At 37.0% G+C, this 18,795-nt stretch overlaps 1 pseudogene; it reads left to right on the top strand.

Annotated features, from left to right (window-relative positions):
* Nucleotides 1-15,521: 15,521 nt before the first annotated feature.
* LOC125480588 lies at nucleotides 15,522-17,453 on the top strand (annotated as a pseudogene).
* Nucleotides 17,454-18,795: the final 1,342 nt, after the last annotated feature.

Genomic DNA, 18,795 nt, shown 5'->3' on the forward strand with positions numbered 1-18,795 from the left:
ATGCATAATGGTTGCATATTTATTTATGCATGAGTAGTAGCATATATGTATGTTTGGTGCTGCAGACGCTCAGGTAAGTGTCAAGTAAGTTATAGTTTATGGTTGTGACGTAGCAGTTATGTGAGATGCATAGAGAGCTCATAACTTGCACCCCCGGTGTTATTGCTCCCGCCCAGAGTAGGGCACAGTCTTTCACGTGATGTTCACCTCCCGCACCACACGCTCATCTTGGATCCAAGTTAGGTGCACAGTTCTGTCGTACAAACCACTTTAGGTGGTTCCGACTCGTAGGTGACCCATGATTATTCGCCCAATCTTCACGTGATCATAGCACTTGAGCATATTTATTTACACCCAGTCCTGTCGTACAGACCGCTTTAGGTGGTTTCGACTCGTGTGCAGGTATAGTTAGTGAGTTGTGGATTTGAGCTCTAGGTTCAGCCGTGCAGGTCACGTTAGATGACTCCGGCTAACATGTTATTTACATTGATTGACACTACCTAGGTTACTTACACTTTATGTTGAGGCATTCGACATAGCATATTTTTGAACATGTTTTCGATATATGTGTATATTCTATTTTCTGGGAAACTATACAGGTTTTACGGCGAGGGGTTAGAACTTTTGATAATGAAATGATTTTGAAAAACTTTGTTTTTGCCCACTCACACTTTCTGTTTTGCGCCCCTCCAGGTTCTAGTTTGGATTACTCTTTTGGTGGCTTACGAGGAATCCACGACATCTTTGCAAGATTATCACCAGTGTAGGACCACCTTTGGGTGTGTTTAGTTAGTGTTTGTTCCTCTGGACTGCACTAGGCTTTCTGTGCTCTGAATATTGTTTATCACACTTAATCTTGCACTTGTACGTTAACTACATTGTTTAGTAGTTTGGTTTTTATTTATTCGTACTTATATTATTATTTTTGCTTCCGCACTGTGCACATGGTTTCGTCACCCTCGCATGACGGTCAGCACGCCTTGATTTCGGTCGGGATGTGTCATGCACAATATGGTTGGTGTGGTGTAATTAAAAGTAACAGCACGCAATGTAAGTCATAATGAATTATTGAAGAGGAAAGTCATAATGAATTATGTTACCTTTCCGATATGGATGTTCATGTATTCTTCAACATAAATTAAATGCGAAGGAAAAACGTTGTTCCATCCAATCTCATTACGCTTAGCCGCTTAGGTCGTTTCAAAAATGGAATTGGCAAGAATAACATTTTAAAGAAATATTGCAAGCGCTTAATATAAATCATAATTAATTTTTTTAACCTTTTAATATTGAAATTCTTGTATTCTTTAGCATAATTTAGATATTAAAGGAGTTACACTATTCCAGCCAATTTTGTTACGCTCAGCCATTCGAATGTTTGCAAAACGACACTTACAAGAATAATATTTTCAAATACGTAATGTCTTGGATTGGTGTGGTCAAAAAATGACCAAGCATATATAAACTTAGGACTTCCCTAGTTTGTGAAGGTAGGGGATGTAAGACCACACATTAAAAAAAAAAGGTATTGAGTTTCTATTCATATGTCGCAGGTAGACCTAGCATTCGTGACACACCCCGATCGAGATCGAAGCATGCTGGCCGTCATGTGGAAGTGACGTAACCATGTGCACGGTGTGGAAGCTAAATAAAATAATAATAGCAGTAGCAATACGAATAAATAAAAACTGATTTTACATAAAGTAATAACAAGTGCAAAGTAAGTGCGACGCCTAGGTCAGAGCATAACGCCTAAGCAGTCCAAATGCAAATGACGCGACAACAGTACACCCGAAGGTGGCCCTACGCTGGGGATCGTCTATCAGAAAAGCCGGAAAAGTCCTCTGGGAAACCACCAAACCTGCTGGACAACTAGAACCTGGAGGGGTGCAAAACAAAAGCGTGAGTGGGCAAAAATAAAGCTTTTTGAAAACCATTTTATAAAGACTTTCTAACCCCTCGCCGTAAAACCTGTATACTTCCCAGAAAATAGATATACGTATATATGTATCAATCATGCTCAAGAATATGCCATGCCAGAACCTCGAAATGAAATGCAAGTGCCCAGGTATAAATCATATCAATAACATATAATTTGGCAGCCGGAGTCACCTAACGTGACCTGTACGGCTGCATCTAGAGCTTAAATCTCAATATCAATAACTAGACCTGCACACGAGTCGGAACCACTTATAGTGGTCTGTACGACAGGCCTGGGTGTAATATATAAACGCTCTAGTGCTACGATCACGTGAAGGCTGGGCGAATAATCGCGGGTCACCTACGAGTCGGAACCACCTATAGTGGTCTGTACGACAGGACTGTGCACCTAACTTGGATCCAAGCTGAGCGTGTGGTGCGGGAGGTGAACATCACGTGAAAGACTGTGCCCTACTCTGGGTGGGAGCACTAACACCGGGGGTGCAGGTTATGAGCTCTCTAAACATCTCGAATCACTACTGAATATAAACATGAATAACACTTACCTGGCACTTACCTGTGCGTCCACATCACCAATACACACACATATATGCCAATGCAAGTAATTATGCATAACCAACGGCAATATAAAATATGGCATATAACTATTAAACATTTAAATCAATTTCTGGGAAAAATATAAGTATATAGGTATATACGGAAAACCAAAACCCCACTCACTGGTATGTGGAAGGGTCGTAGCCCCCTTGCCTCGAGTGACCACGCTCGTCCTCGGGATAGGTATCACCTATATGCGAAACAACTACAAAAACGTCACTTTAAAAGCACATAACCAAACCTTTTGAAATAACTTCTCATACAATGCTCAAATGGGGTGTATGAATACACCAACGTGATCTACTCAACCTCAGGAACATCCCCATATTTTTAAAATAATTTTTCACCACCGCACGCGCCCTCACGCGCCGGCCAAGCGCAGGCACGTGCCTGGCACGCTGACGGCGTCAACTGACGCCGTAGGGATATTCCGTCAGTTTTAACAGATTCCGTCAACGGCGTCAGGAATTTTCCGTCAGACTTGACGAAATATTCCGTCGTCTTCTCGGCGAGCCTCCGGTGCCGTCGCAGGCGCCGGAAAATCGGGAAAATTTCAAACTTCGATATCTTCTTCGTTTTTCATCCAAATTTCACAAAATTGGTACCAAAATGAAGCTTAGAACAAGAGGAACACAATCATACTACTTTCAAGGGCTAAAATTCACGAAATCTCACCTGCAAACTCAACCCAACTCCGGCCAACTTCAAAACTAGTGATCCAGACGTCCAAATCCTTCAAACGAACCACCCCGAGCCTCCTAGGGACCTCACCAAGCTACCTACAAGCTCGAAATTCCCTAAAACGTGAGAAATCACGTGTGCATGAACAGTACTCGAAATCGGACATCGTGGATTCAACGTGAAAACGATGGTGTTCTTACCTGAAAATGGTATGGTTGGACTCCTACGAGCCTCACGAGCTCGAATATGTGCTTGGATTCCACGATCTGTGAAGGTTTGATGGGTGTGTGGGTGTGTCCGTACGTTGTATGGAAAATGGGAAGGGAAAGGGAGCTCGGGATAAGGGTACAGGGCAAGGGAAAGGGTGTGGGTGTGTGGGAGTATGTGTGTGGCTCAAAACATGCCAACAAAACCCGAAAACATAACCCAAAACGTAAAGAAATCGAACTAGGGGCAAAATCGTCTTTTCACGTTACGTTTTTAGAATTTCTCGGGACGGGCTGTCACAATTCGGGTTGTGTTTCTTGTGTTCATGTTGTTTGCGTGTCATACCCGATAGCTTAACGGGTCGTGTCATGTAATACCCATTAAAGTAAATGGGTAATATGACTCGATCCGAAATCAACCAGTTAATATTATCAGGTAATATGACCCGACCCGTTACCTATTAAGAAAAATATATTTTAAATCAATAAAAATGAAAATGAAAAACATAATTTGACCCAAAAAAATGTCAAACATAATACTAAATTAGTAAATACATACTAAATTTCGAAGTTGACCCCTTCATGAAAATTGTAAAACTTTTCATTAGGAGTGATTACATTTTTCACACTTCTACAATAATTATTATTAATTTTATTAATTTTTCACTCAAATAAAAAAACACTATTCATGAGATTTGGAGGGTTTTAAAAATCTAAACGACCATGTAACCATTGTCTAAGCATTGAGAATGCAATTATGAATGTTTATTATGCTTTCACATATTTTAGACTTATCCATTAATGATTATGAATTTTGTTTATTTTGAACTCCCTTAAAAATACTATTCATGAGAGTTTGTATGGTTTTAAAAATTCAGACAATCATATACCCATCCTCAAAGCATAGATAATGCGACTACGAGCGTTTGCATTTTTTTTTTTATATTTTTCGCACATGTAAATTAATTATTATAATTTTTTTAATGTGTTTGGTATTTTTAAATTACTTAATATTTTTATTTTTAATGTGTTTTATGATTTTTAATCTCAATCTTTGCCTATAATATGCTATAAAAATAAATAAATAAATAAAACTTAAATTTTAAAATTTATATAGAATAATAATTAATAAACAATATATACATATTCATTATATCTATTGTATTTTATAGTAAGTTTTTTTTAGTAGTTTAAAAAATTAAAATCATTAAAATAACTTTTTTCTTATTGTGTCGAAACAGGTTACCCACGTGTCACTCTCATGTAAACTTGTTAAGGATCAGTTATTAACGAGTTATTATCGTGTGACCCGATTAGTTATCGTGTTGACCCGAAACCCGTTATTTTTGTGTCGTTTACATTTCGTGTTAACAGATCATGTAAGAAATTACTAGGTCTAGTCGCAGGTTCGAAACTTCTTATTTCCGTAAATTATTGTAACTAATATTTTTGAGCTCTCTCTTCCTCTTATAAACCACAGATTATTGTAACTATATGAATCTTTATCATTGACCCCACTTGGTTATTCACATCTATTGGGTTAAAGAATCAGTTAGCTGCCTTTTTATAACGAAGAAAAATAAAATCGTGTCACAATAATTGCCTATACTAAATGTGTGGCACGTGCTGAAAATTTTTATTTTATTTTTGTGAATATAAAATGTTTTTTTTAACCACAGTAAGTGGCTCAGCAATAAGGAAGTGGACTGCAGTTCCTTAAAAAGGCATAGAAAATGTGGGAGGTCCCAAGTTCGATACTCCGAGTTGATGAGTTTGTTTGACTATGGCGATGGATAGGGTAAAATTTCTTATAGCCTCTCAGGACCTAAGAGGGATGAATAACTGTAGCTTGCCAACCTTTGTATCTTTTTTAAGAGGAAGAAAAAAAGAATGTAAATGTACTTTTTTTCTTCTAAAAGAAGTAGATGACAGAAAATATAGGGCTATTGTGGGTTAATCTTGGTTGGTCACAGTAATAATCAGCATTCTCTGCCTTTGTTTGGCTGGAGAAAGTCATCCATTCATAACTCATGAACCACTATTTTCGAATTAAATTTTTTTTTTTTAACAAATGATATTATTTATGCTAAGAAAAAAAAGATGTGGATTAAGCTTTACAATGAGTTAGCAATAATGTGATTCAAATTCACATTTGGCAAGAATTAGACCTAACACCTCTTATTTACAAGTAAAAAGAAATATCATTAGACTATAGTACTAAGTGGCAAATTAAAAACAAAATATTTAGTTCTAAGTTAATTATTCAAATTTGTTGAATGGTTGAAGTTTCTTTTTTAATTATAATTATATATTATTACTTTTAGCTAGACTAAAAGAATAGAGAAAGTTTGAGGCAATTACGCAATTAGTTGATAAAACAAATTTTATCCTCTAGCACATTTGATCACTTGCTTTTAGCTTGAGACTGTTGACCACGATATGTGTCCTCTTCTAGCATGATTCCAAGAGCAAAGTCCAACCTCCAGCTATAGATACGAAAATAATTTCAGATCCATGGACATCCAAAAGGGGTTTGTTTATAAAATGACGCCTTATAAATAATATAAGAAATAAATAATTCATGCATTTGAAGGTAAAACAACTTACATAGAACTAGTTTTGTATTGCTGCACTTTTTGAAAAAAGTTGATTCTAGTGTGTTGTGAGAATAAACAACGGTAAAATAAAGTTGTTAAGTATTTGGTAAGCTTTTTTTTTTTTTTTGTAAAGGTGTTTTTAACAAAAATAAAAAATAAAAAAAGTGTTTAAGTGTTAGGTAAACTTTTATGTAAATTACTGTAAATATGTTAAATTACTAAAAATGATAGATATTTAATGTGATATAATAATTGTTAAAGAGAATAATGTAGGGGCAATGACTAATTTTGTAAAATATATGGGGGTATACTTATCATTTGAAAATTTCATTAAATAGGTATTGATTATTATGCTTTGAAAAAAAAAAATATTTTTTTAGAAGCATGATAGACCCTGCTTCTACTTTTCAATGTTTTTCTACTATCATTGACATCAATTTTTTTTCTATTCTTAAAAAACTTTTTTTTTTTTTTATTAAACACATTTGATGTTCCAATTTTTTTTAAAAACTAATGAAAAACGCTTGAAAACTTTAAATGTTAACAGAAAACCATGTATAGACTTTATTTAATGGTTAGGACAAGGGCCAACATTAAATCAGTCTAATTAAAATGGTCCAAATATTGACTTTCCGATTTTATCCCTGATGGCAAAGCCTACTTCCGTCTAATATCTCCCTTCATTTATGTGTCTCTCTGCTATTCTCTTTCTCCCCCATTTCTTCCTGGCATGCAAAACGGTATGATTTTGTCACTCCCTTTCCCAAAATTTCTCGCTATGTCTCCCTTCTGTAAAAATGAGAAAGGGACCTGGAGTTTTCACCATTAGGAAAAAAGCCACAGTGCAATTGTTTTCACTCTCTTTCTCTCTCTTTGTCTCTGCGATCTTTCTACTGTTCTTTTGTCTCTCGATTGAGCATAATTAGCATCTAAAATGATGCATTTTGGCTTCTGTTGCAGATCTTCTGAGCAAGGACAACAGATGCGATCGAAAATTCACCGTCTCGATTGTTCAGATTGAAGTTGTTACTCTGCATTTTATTTCTCCCTGTGCATCTCTTTTCTTTGTTTCATGTTCTTATAGACTTAGATATTTATGTGCATGCATCTAATATTGGCAAGGATCCGAGCACAAATCTCAAAAAACAAAGGTATAAATCTTTGTTTTGACTTTTTTAATTCAAATTGTTGTGCTTATTGAGCGACAAAACAACCAATTTCTCATATATTTGTATGTATAGTTTATGAATTGGGCTTTGGGTGAATTTGAATTCTGCATATAAATTGTTTGTTTAGATTAATTTGTTGTCTGGAGCTAAAACTTACCTTGCCGCGATTTATCTATTTCTATTGACCTTTCGCTTTTGCGAAAATGATAAATGATAGTATTCATTTAATTACCTTGTCGTGATTTGGTTGTACCTCTAAAAACCTATCTGCCTGATGGAGATATTGATTTGACTGCTTTGGGTGGTATGAATGTTGAGGAGGCGTTGGCCACTGACATCTACGCTGTACTTGAAAGGGAATATCAAAATATGGCTGCTAAGTTTATGGTGAAAGATGTCCAATGGATTCGGGCAGAGGTTTTTAGCTTTTACCTGTTAATTTTATTAGATTGATGATAGGTATAAGTTACAACATAGTGTTGATGCTGCCATCTATGTCTAGTAAAGTTTTTGTGTTGAGTTTATGTTGTGTAACTTGCATTTCCCTTGAATTAAATTATTATGTGCGTGTCTATGTCATTAGTCATTATTTTGATTCTATTTCGAAAAACTTTTGATTTTCCTCTGTAAAGACTAATTGTTTTACTTTGATCTTATGGTATGCTTTTGGTGATCTGAGTGGTTTGTGATTTTTTGGAATTTATGTCCCTTGTTATTTGGCTTCCCTAAACATGTCCATGGTGCTTCTTATTGCATGGGTTGATCGCCTCATTGGCAAAGATCACCTTTTCAAGCGCAGTAGCATACTAATTAAGGCAAAGTGCTATTATGGGAGTCGAATTCTTGGTGCCGTCATGTTTTGATTTCAACATATGCTTTGGAGACTTTGGTTCTGTATATTTTCCATCTCTTCCATTCATCTTTGAATGGTCCTCTAGCGGTTGGTGCTTTAAAGCTTTAGCACTAGTAAACTAAACCGAATCAAATTTGTTTGTTTTTTATTTTTCTGCTTGGTTGATGAGAGATGATAAAAAAGTTGGCACTGAAATCTGTGTGAATTAGTGTATGTTGATTGGCACTTTGATGGAATTTGATCTGACAATACATGTTGCAATGGAGGAGAAGCACATAATCGAAGAGGAATGGGAAGGACCATAATGGATAGAGCAATCAACAGGCTTATAAGATGTCGATGGTATCCGCCAACGAGAAAAGTAAATCTAATGCATCCCATGCCGCTTGACAAACAACTCTTGTGGGGTACTTTTGGACCTCCATGAGAAGTGAAGCTAAACAGGCAAGCCTTTAACCTTGTGCTTGTGGCCGTTCTTAGCTCTACGTGTTTCTTAAGTTTTGTCGGATATACAACATACGATTATGTAACAAGTAGAAATGCCTTCTACGAACAGGTTTCTTCTTTTCACGGATGTTGAATTATGTGTACAAATTAGAGCTTGAGCATTCGAATTGATATTTCTTTCTTGTTCGAGCGCATGTCAACCATGCAGAAAGAACCTAATACCGACTGATACATCATGGTCGTTGCCAATAAAGTTAGCTTGCGAGTTCAAAATATGTAGAAAGTTTTCTTGAAATTACATCAAAAGATTTTTGAGCCTGTGAGCAACTATACTAAACACCCCCTAGTTTAGTTTGCAAAGGTGAATCAAGAAATAGACATCCTTGGTCTATTTTCTAAATCTAAACATGGGCACCAGTACAAACCTCCTATGTACTACCCTTTCAAAAAGTATTTTCTCTTCATCCACAATTTTTTTACTTACATAAAATAAGTATCGAAATTATTATGATTCTTGACTTTCTTGTGTTTGTGCATACATACATAATTGATCTCTAATCTAATACACGAAATCATATCAACTAAGGGGGCATTGGTAACTTGCATATTTTTGAAACTACAGTAAAATTACACACTATTTTTTAAAACTGAACCAAAATAACTCAAACTATTTATGGAATGAACAAAATAAACACTATTTCTGGAATTACATCAAAATAACCACACTATTTATGAAACTAAACCAAAATAACTCACACTATTTCTGGAAGGAACAAAATAAACATTATTTCTGGAACTACAGCAAAATAACCACACTATTTCTAATACTGAACCAAAATAACTCACACTATTTATGGAATTACTGTAAAATAGCTCATACTAATTTTGGAACTACAACAAAATAACCACACTATGCATGAAACTGAACAAAATAACTCATATTGTTTTTGGAACTATAGCAAAATAACCATATTTATGAAACTAAACCAAAATAACCCACACTATTTTTGGAATTGCTGTAAAATAACCCACAATATTTCTGGAACTATAGTAAAATAATACACACTATTTATGAAACTGAACCAAAATAATTCATATCATTTTTGGAAGGGAACAAAATAAACATTATTTCTGGAACTACAGCAAAATAACCACACTATTTATTAAACTGAATCAAAATAATCCACATTATTTCTTGAGCTACTGTAAAATAACCCACACTATTTATGGAAGTGAACAAAATAAACATTATTCTAGAACTACATAAATATATCCAACACCATTTCTGAAATTGAACCAAAATAACTCAAGCTATTTCTGGAAGGGAACAAAATAAACATTATTTCTAAATTACAACAAAATATCCAATACTATTTCTGAAACTACAATACTGATAGTACTAGCATTCAGTTTAAGAAATAGTCATTGTTCAGTTTTAAGAATAATTAGTGTTTATTTCTAGAAATAGTGATAGTGTTAGTTCTCAATTGTCACATCCCGGTCCGGGGCGGATCACTTCTTGGGCTCGCTCCACCACCGTAGCACGATATTGTCCGCTTTGGGCTTACCATTCCCTCACGGTTTTGTTTTTGGGAACTCACGAGCAACTTCCCAATGGGTCACCCATCATGGGATTGCTCTAGCCCCCTTCTCGCTTAACTTCGGAGTTCTTACGGAACCTGAAGCCAGTGAGCTCCCAAAAGGCCTTATGCTAGGTAAGGATGGGAATATACATATAAGGATCACTCCCCTGGGTGATATGGGATGTCACAATCCACCCCCCTTAGGGGCCCGACGTCCTCGTCGGCACACAAGCGACCAGGGTTAGGCTCTGATACCAAATTGTCACATCCCACCCCAGGGCGGATCACTTCCCGGGCCCGCTCCACCACCGTAGCACGATATTGTTCGCTTTGGGCTTACCATTCCCCCACGGTTTTGTTTTTGGGAACTCACAAGCAACTTCCCAGTGGGTCACCCATCATGGGATTGCTGTAGCCCCCTTCTCGCTTAACTTCGGAGTTCCTACGGAACCCGAAGCCAGTGAGCTCCCAAAAGGCCTCGTGCTAGGTAGGGATGGGAATATACATATAAGGATCACTCTCTTGGGTGATGTGGGATTGTGGCCCGGGGAGGACCACTTCCCAGGCCGGGATGTGACATCAATTCTAAAAATAATGGTAATGTTCAATTCTAGAAATTATGTTTAGTTTGAAGATTTTATATTTTGGAGATTTTTCATGTGTTTATAATGGTATCAAAGACCTCCGCATGTAGGAATCTAGAAATATATAATGTAATAATGATCCTTATAATTAACAATGTTTGACCTTAATTAATCATACCTATAAAATGACCACATAAGAGTTTCATAAGTTGATAATGTGGAGCCTAAAATAATCCCAAAAATCCTAGAGGCGACACTTGGACTTTTGTTAAAAAAGGAAAAGATTGCCCTCAATAAATGGGTAAGCTTCTCAGATGCTCCCATGCACAGCTCACACCCTTGAATGTCCCAGCAGCTGAATATGATTGCTACCAGCTCACTTGCCCTTGGCAAGGAAAAGTCAAATCATTAAAGATAAGGATTAATTACCCAAATCCTATATTTAATGCATTCCCAATTAAAGATTGACTCCAATCAAATAAGTAATCCCAATTTAAATCAATTAGGGATATTTACTCCATTATCTCAAGATATTATTTCCTATTTAATATCTTGAGAATATTTCTCCATAAACCTTGTCCAATAGGATGCCGCCACATGTAGGGTAAAATCCTAACACCATTGCTAGCTTTATCCCTATAAATACCCCATATTCTACCAATTTCCAGAAGCTTTTGCTACCCCTAAAAAGTCCTAAACACTTTACTCTCTCAAGAAACTGACTTAGGCATCGAAGATCCATTGGCCTAACCCCCCCTCCCCCGCCTCGTGGGTGCATGAGGCTTAAGTCTTTGATTGTTTTGCAGGTACATTTTCGTCAAGACTTAAGACAGTGAAAATTTGCATCAAGATTCCGATGCTTTCATTGATAGCTAATTCAAATAATCGAAGAAGCCTCTTGCATTTGGTTTCTTGAATTTTCTGTTATGTTGAATTTCCTACACGTCGTATTAATTAATTTTTCCTAGAAAAGTTTATTGATCAATCATTGGGGAAAGGATACAATGGTAGGAAATTCAGAAACCACGACAAATGGAACCTCGTATGTACAAGGATTTGGACCAGAGAGTGGAGACAAGAACGTAGCCCCACAATGGAAGTCATCAAGGCTCAACGCGATGGTAGGAGGAGTCCCATCGTCGCGGAGCCGCGTCACCACCACCTCCATGACCCAGTAGCCATGGCAATGCCACCAAGCCATAGGCCAAGCTCATGCATCGCTGTCTTTGCAGCGCACAGGCCACCAAAACCCTGAGCAAGAGGCCCAGGTCCATCCACTAGCTTGCGGGTAGGAGGCCCAGGTTCATGGAGTAGCAGGCCGAGCCTAAAAAGCCGAAAACACTGCAGTTTAAGCCAAGATAGACGAGGCCCAATCAGCAACTCAAACCGTAATAGTCCAGACCCAACTTGCTGCCGAGGTAGCTCGAGCGCACTTGGTTGCCAATCGAGCCCAAGCCCATGAAGAGCAAAGCGCAGCCCATAATGCAGTGCCGACCCAAGGCCAACCTAGGCCCAAGGCCAGCCGCCACACTCATAAGCCCAGCGCACCTCTATACACGTGCTGACTACCCAGCTAGGTTGCCCTGCCTAGCGATCCGTTTCGACGACCTGGCCCACGACCCAATCCAATCCAAGGTCATCTTCAGCAATCTAGATTCCGACCACAGGTCCCGCAATCGATTCAAAGTTATTTTCACCTCACTTTTCTGCATGAATGCCTACTCTGAGCTTATGCTTTGTACCTGCAGTCCGCTACACTTCCACAACACATAGAGACACCCATTATCCAGACTCTTCCCATCTAAATGGTGAGCACCACCTACTTTAGCGAGTCATCAATTTGACGAGCACCCTCACGCAATAGACCACCTTTGTGAACCCGCTCCTCGAGCACATCGAGATGCAGAGCACCCCAGACGAGGTGTCCCGAAGCAGGATAAGGGCATAAGAACGTGACTTATTCCAGCAACATCCCGGCAAAGAGTCGTTCAACCCGCCACGAACTGTGTGTTCGGCTGGTGTGCACTTTCGTTTGGGTCCTCGGGGAAACGTCTTCTTCCGCCTAGATGTGCAGAGAAGTGTTCATTCCCAACTCGACTCATGAGTCATTGTGCATTCAAGGTTGGGTCCATACTCCGATGAGCACTGAGGACATTCCAGGAGAAACATCCACAAGAGGCTAGGCCCACAAGAAGATCCTTTTACGAGGCACCGGAGTAAGCAGCTGCATGACAGACAGATGATAGCACGAGAGCATGACAAAGAGATAACAAACTATGTGCACCATAATCACGGCATAAACGAGCAGGACATGCTGAAGAGCAATATGGACCAGCAGGTTAACACCGGGGGCAATTAGAGGATCTGTTGCCCCTACCAAGTTCAAATCCAGAAGGAAGTACAAAGGCTCGTAGCAGAGCAGTTGCGCGGATTTCAGCGCATTGATACTACCGACAATGCCCTTCGTAGAGATATGGCTAACCTGAGAAGGTCACCATTCACAGACGAGATCGAGCAAATGGATCCACCGCGGAAGTTCAGCCCACCGCACTTTACCTTGTTCAAAGGAGATGAAGATGCAGATAGACACTTGATGTACTACCGAAACACCATAGCCTTCTACACCAACTACGACCTTCCATTATCTCAAGATATTATTTCCCATTTAATATCTTGAGAATATTTCTCCATAAACCTTGGCCAATTGGATGCCGTCACATGTAGGGTAAAACCCTAACACCATGCCTGACCTTATCCCTATAAATACCCTATATTCTGCTAATTTTCATAAGCTTTTGCTACCCCTAAAAAGCCCTAAACACTTTACTCTTTCAGAGAAACTGACTTAGGTATCGGAGATCCATTGGCCTAACTCCCCCTTCCCCCACCACGTCGTGGGCACGTGAGGCTTAGGTCTTTGATCAAAGGTGTTGATTGTTTTGCAGGTGCATTTTCGTCAAGATTGAAGACGGCGGAAATTTGCATCGACAGATAACACCATGGATCACACAAAGTATGATTAATAATTGATCTTATTTCTTGATTATGCTATTGGCTTTGCAAAGACGAAGAAGGTTTAAATGCATTATAAAAGAGATAATTGCAGCATGATTGAAAACATGCTCATCACGTGATTAGGGTCCTAATTTTTCCAGGTTGTTGCAGGCTTCCTCTTCCTTATAGAATATTTTGTTCAACAATCCCAAACAAAAACAATTATTTGATTTGTTTCAGTTAACATATGAGTGGCTTAATTAAGAACTTGCTTTTGTTGTAGAAGTTTGGACTATACAAGTGCATGTGCAATGTGATACACTCGGTGAAATGATATGTCATTTTCCAATCTAAAGTTCATTATTTTGTAGTGATTTTAGGAATTTAATTTTTAATTTATTTGATTGGGAGCAGTGACGGAGCCAATGCGAGGGCATTGGGCTCCCTTGACCCCAATAGATTTATAAGTTATCCCTTTAAAAAAATATTTGACAATAAAAAAATATTTGACCCTTTTAATAAACTTTCAATTTTCCAGTCCTGCCCTCTTCTATCAGAAAAGTGACTTTTTCCCAAAACCCATTTCTCACGCTATCAGAAAAGTGACTTTTCCCATAATCCAGTCCACACCAGAACCCAGAACACACCAGAACCCAATGATTTCTCTTGTTCTCCAAGTGCGTTCTTCCGGCCTTGCGATCTCTCTTATTCTCCAAGTTGCATTCTTCCGGCTCGGCGTCCTTCCTCTAGTAAGTTTCTCTAATATGAAATTTCATTATTTATTTGTTTGAGTTTTTAAATTTGGAGAGGGGAGAATCTGAGTGAAAGAGGGGTGGGAAATTTGAAACCATCGTAAGAAAAATTGAATCAATTCATTCATGTTAATTAATTCCTGTATTGTAATTCTAAACCAAAATGAATGATAACAATGTAAGATTTTAACATACGATGATGAAGTTGTAGCAGGAAAAAGATAAGGCAATCAAATGGAAAATAAAGGAATAAGACAAATTCAATCACATGTAAAATGAAATTTGAATTGCATAATAGAATGGATTGGGGAAGGAGGAGGTTTGGGTATTAGACTTAATATATTTCATAAACAACTATAAACACTAACTTGAAAGAATCCATAAATTATGCTCAATTGATATAGTACTTGAAGTCAACATGGCATGTAGGAAACTGATTATGCAGAGTGATACTGCAAACTGATTCTGCAGAGTGATGCTGCAAATTAATGCTGCAGATTGATATTACAAATTGATTCTGTAGATTAATTGTGGGGTTTATCTTAAGGTTTGTGGGGTTTGTATTGGTCTATGATTATGTGAGCTCTGCTTCTGTTAATTTGATCAAATTTTTATTATGTTGTTGACTCTTTTTGGTATTATTTAAAACAGTTATGGAGATGTATTTTAAGAGAAAATCAACCGAAGATAACCTCTCATCCTCTACAATGGATATTCCTGAAAGTTTAAATGAAAATAACATAGAAAGTATACTGGCAAATCTTCCAGGAGATCCTGGGCTTCGACTCTGGATATTAGAAAATGATCCAAATATTAGAGATCAAGTTCGAAGAGCTTATTTACAAAGGGAATTGGTTCAACCTCGAACCCATCAACTTCCATATACGTGATTTGCAGGAGTACAACGTCGTTTCAATCCGAAATGGTTCGATGACTTTCCTACTTGGTTGAAGTATAACATATCCAAAAATGCTGTTTTTTGTTGAAGCTATTATCTCTTCAAGCTAGAGATTCTGGAGCAAGTAGGTAATGACAATTTTACTAGCAAAGGGTTTCATAATTGGAAGAAAAAATGTCGACTTCGAGTTCATGTTGGAGGTCCTAATAAGTGCTCACAACCAAGCTTTACTTCATTGTGAAGCTTTAATGAATCAGAATCAACATATTAAAACAATTGTCCACAAGCAGTCGGATCAAGCACGTATTGATTATCACACTCGTTTGAATGCATCACTTGATTGCATTCACTTTTTATTGCGACAAGGTCTTGCTTTTCGTGGTCATGATGAAAGTGAAGATTCAAACAATAAGGGTAATTTTCTTGAGCTTTTGAAGTTTCTTGCAGATCATAATGAGGATATTAAAGATGTGGTGTTTAAAAATGCTCCTGAAAATCTCAAGTTAACATCACTTGAAATTCAAAAAGATCTTGTGTATGAAGTAGCATGTGAAACCACCAAAGCTATCATGTTTGATATTGGTGATGTTGCTTTCTTTTCTGTTTTGGTTGATGAATCACGTGATGTATTAGTCAAGGAGCAAATGGCAATTGTACTTCACTATGTGAATACGAACGGACAAGTAGTTGAAAGATTTATGGGCATAAAGCATGTTCTTAATACCACTGCTTTTTCACTTAAAGAGGCAATTGATCAGTTCTTCTCTATAAATGGATTAAGCATATCTAGATTGCATGGACAAGATTCTGATGGGGCTAGCAATATGCAAGGTGAGTTTCATGGCCTTAAGACAGTTATTTTGAAAGAAAATGAAAGTGCATTTTATATTCATTGCTTTGCACATCAACTTCAACTTGGTCTTGTAGCCGTGGCAAAAAATCATATTTGTCATATTCAAATTGGCTCTTTTTTCTGCATGGTTAATAAAGTTGTTACTATTGTCGGCGCATCATGTAAATGTCAAGACATGGTTAGAGAAAGACAATAAGCCAAAGTTATGGAAGCTATTCAAAATTATGAGCTTCTAAATGGGCAAGGCTTGAACCAAGAAACTAGTCTTAAACGTGCAAGTGATACACGTTGGGGCTCACACTATGGTACCTTAGTAAGCTTGATTAATATGTTCTCTTCTGTAATTGAGGTGCTTGAGATGATTGTAGATGATGGTGTAAGTCTTGATCAAAGAGGTGAAGTGGATATTTTGTTGAATCTTTTGCAATCTTTTGATTTTGTCTCTAGTCTTTTTTTGATGAAAGAAATATTGGGAATCACAAATGTGTTGTTACATGCATTGCAAAAGAAAGATCTCGATATAGTGAGTGCTATGGCTTTAGTCAAAGCATGTAAGCAACAACTACAAGCAATGAGGGCTAATGGATGGGATGCTTGGCTTGATAAAGTTTCTTCTTTTTGTGGCAAGCATGATATTGATATTCCTGATATGAATGATATCTTTGTAGCTCGAGGGAGGTCACGGCATAGAGTTGAAAATTTGACAAACCTTCATCACTACCATGTTGATCTCGATGTTATTGATAAGCAACTTCAAGAGTTGAATAGTCGTTTTAATGAGACAAGTACAGAGTTGCTTCTTTGTGTAGCATGCTTAAGCCCAGATGACTCATTCTCAGCTTTTGACATTGAAAAGTTAGTTCGTCTTGCCCAATTTTATCCAAAAGATTTTTCTGATATGGAGCTCACACTTCTTGAAGATGAACTGAAGAATTATATTTTTGATATGCGTTTGCATAATGAATTTTCTGCGTTGAAAGGAATTAATAGCCTTGCACAAAAGTTGGTGGAGACAAAGAGGGATAGACAGTATCCCTTGGCGTACTTGCTAGTGAAATTAGCATTGATTTTACCTGTTGCGACTGCTTTAGTTGAAAGAGCTTTTTCGGTCATGAAAATTGTGAAGAATCCACATCGTAGTAGGATGGGTGATCAATGGTTGAATGATAGTTTGGTTGTGTACATTGAGAAAGAGGTATATGATTCTATGAATAATGATGTTGTAATACGATATTTTCAAAATATGAGAACACGTCGTGGACAATTATAAATGAAAGTATATCGATTTTTGAAAGCTATTTTTTGACCCTATTGTCTTAAATTCCTGGTTCCGCCACTGATTGGGAGGCGAGACGAGGAATTGGAGATAATTAATTATGTTGGGGGTTAATTGGTATCCTCCAGCAAAAGGTTTATTTTTATTTTTTTTATTTTTTTATTTTGACGAGTCCTCTAGAAAATGTTAATATTATTTTAAATTTTTATGTGGTTCTTGGGCTTTAATGAGGCAATGTCCTATTTGTAAATAAATGAAAGTTTAATTCTAACAATAGTGGGCTGACAGAAGTCAGGGGCATGGATGGAAAAAGAATTTCATATTTTGCACGTGAGGCTTCATTGTTTTGGTTGTTCTTTCTAGGTTTTTTTCCTTTTCAATAAAGATTAAGCTATTTTTATTAAATAAAGTCAGTAAATGGCTTTTGGATAGTAAAAGTTTGGACAATCATTTTTCATTGAAGTTCCCTTTTCTAAAAGCACCACAATCCCAAAAATATACTACCATATGATATTTCGTGCTAATTAAATAAGGATACGTGAATAAATTTACACATATATTTATTTTATTAGCACATAACTCTAAACAAACAAAAAAAATATGATCAATAATAGTACCATTTGACAACTTGACAATATAAACATCTAGACATCCTACTAGTATACATATATCCCAGATTTTACTTAATTCGTTCTTTTAAATATGGCTAAAATAACAAAGACTTGTAACTCAGTTGGTTAAAAGCATTCACATTTACTCTCAGAATCTTGAGCTCATCCCTCAATATCTATAGTACAAGAAAGAAAAAAAGATAAGGTAAAAGTTATAATACATGCATGATTGTGTTTACTATTTGCTATAATTATACAAGAGATCTATGTCTTTGTGATTGTAAGGTGGCGTCAACTCTGGCTCTCAGGAGATTTTCCAAGGCAGCGGATTCTTTAGATGACAGAAAACTTGAAGAGGTAACATGGATTCCATCCATTTTAATTTTCACAAACAGACCCTTTCCGCTGGTTTCAACTAGTTTACCATTAGGAGCTTTGTTTTGGACATTTTCGGAAGAGCCTTTGCTGCTTGCAAGATTCTTCCCAAATTATGATCGATTTGGAGGCCAACCCACAACTTCAGCAGAAGCAGTTATGTTTTTATTTATTTATTTTTTTGGAATAATAAAAAGAGAAATAATTAGCAGAAATTAAATTTTCACTAATTAATTCATACAAAATCTTATACATAAATTTATACAAAACATGAGGAGAAAATGTTGCAAATGTTTGCAGGGCACAAATAAGAATTAAATCATTACAGAAATATGAAAGAACTTGTAAATTTGCATATAACAAAGTTTATAATTGCAA

Source organism: the organism of the source record quoted next, unplaced genomic scaffold (assembly GCF_019419815.1).
Source record: "Pyrus x bretschneideri cultivar Hongxiangsu unplaced genomic scaffold, Pyrus_bretschneideri_v1 Contig34, whole genome shotgun sequence".
Taxonomy (NCBI): Eukaryota; Viridiplantae; Streptophyta; class Magnoliopsida; order Rosales; family Rosaceae; genus Pyrus; species Pyrus x bretschneideri.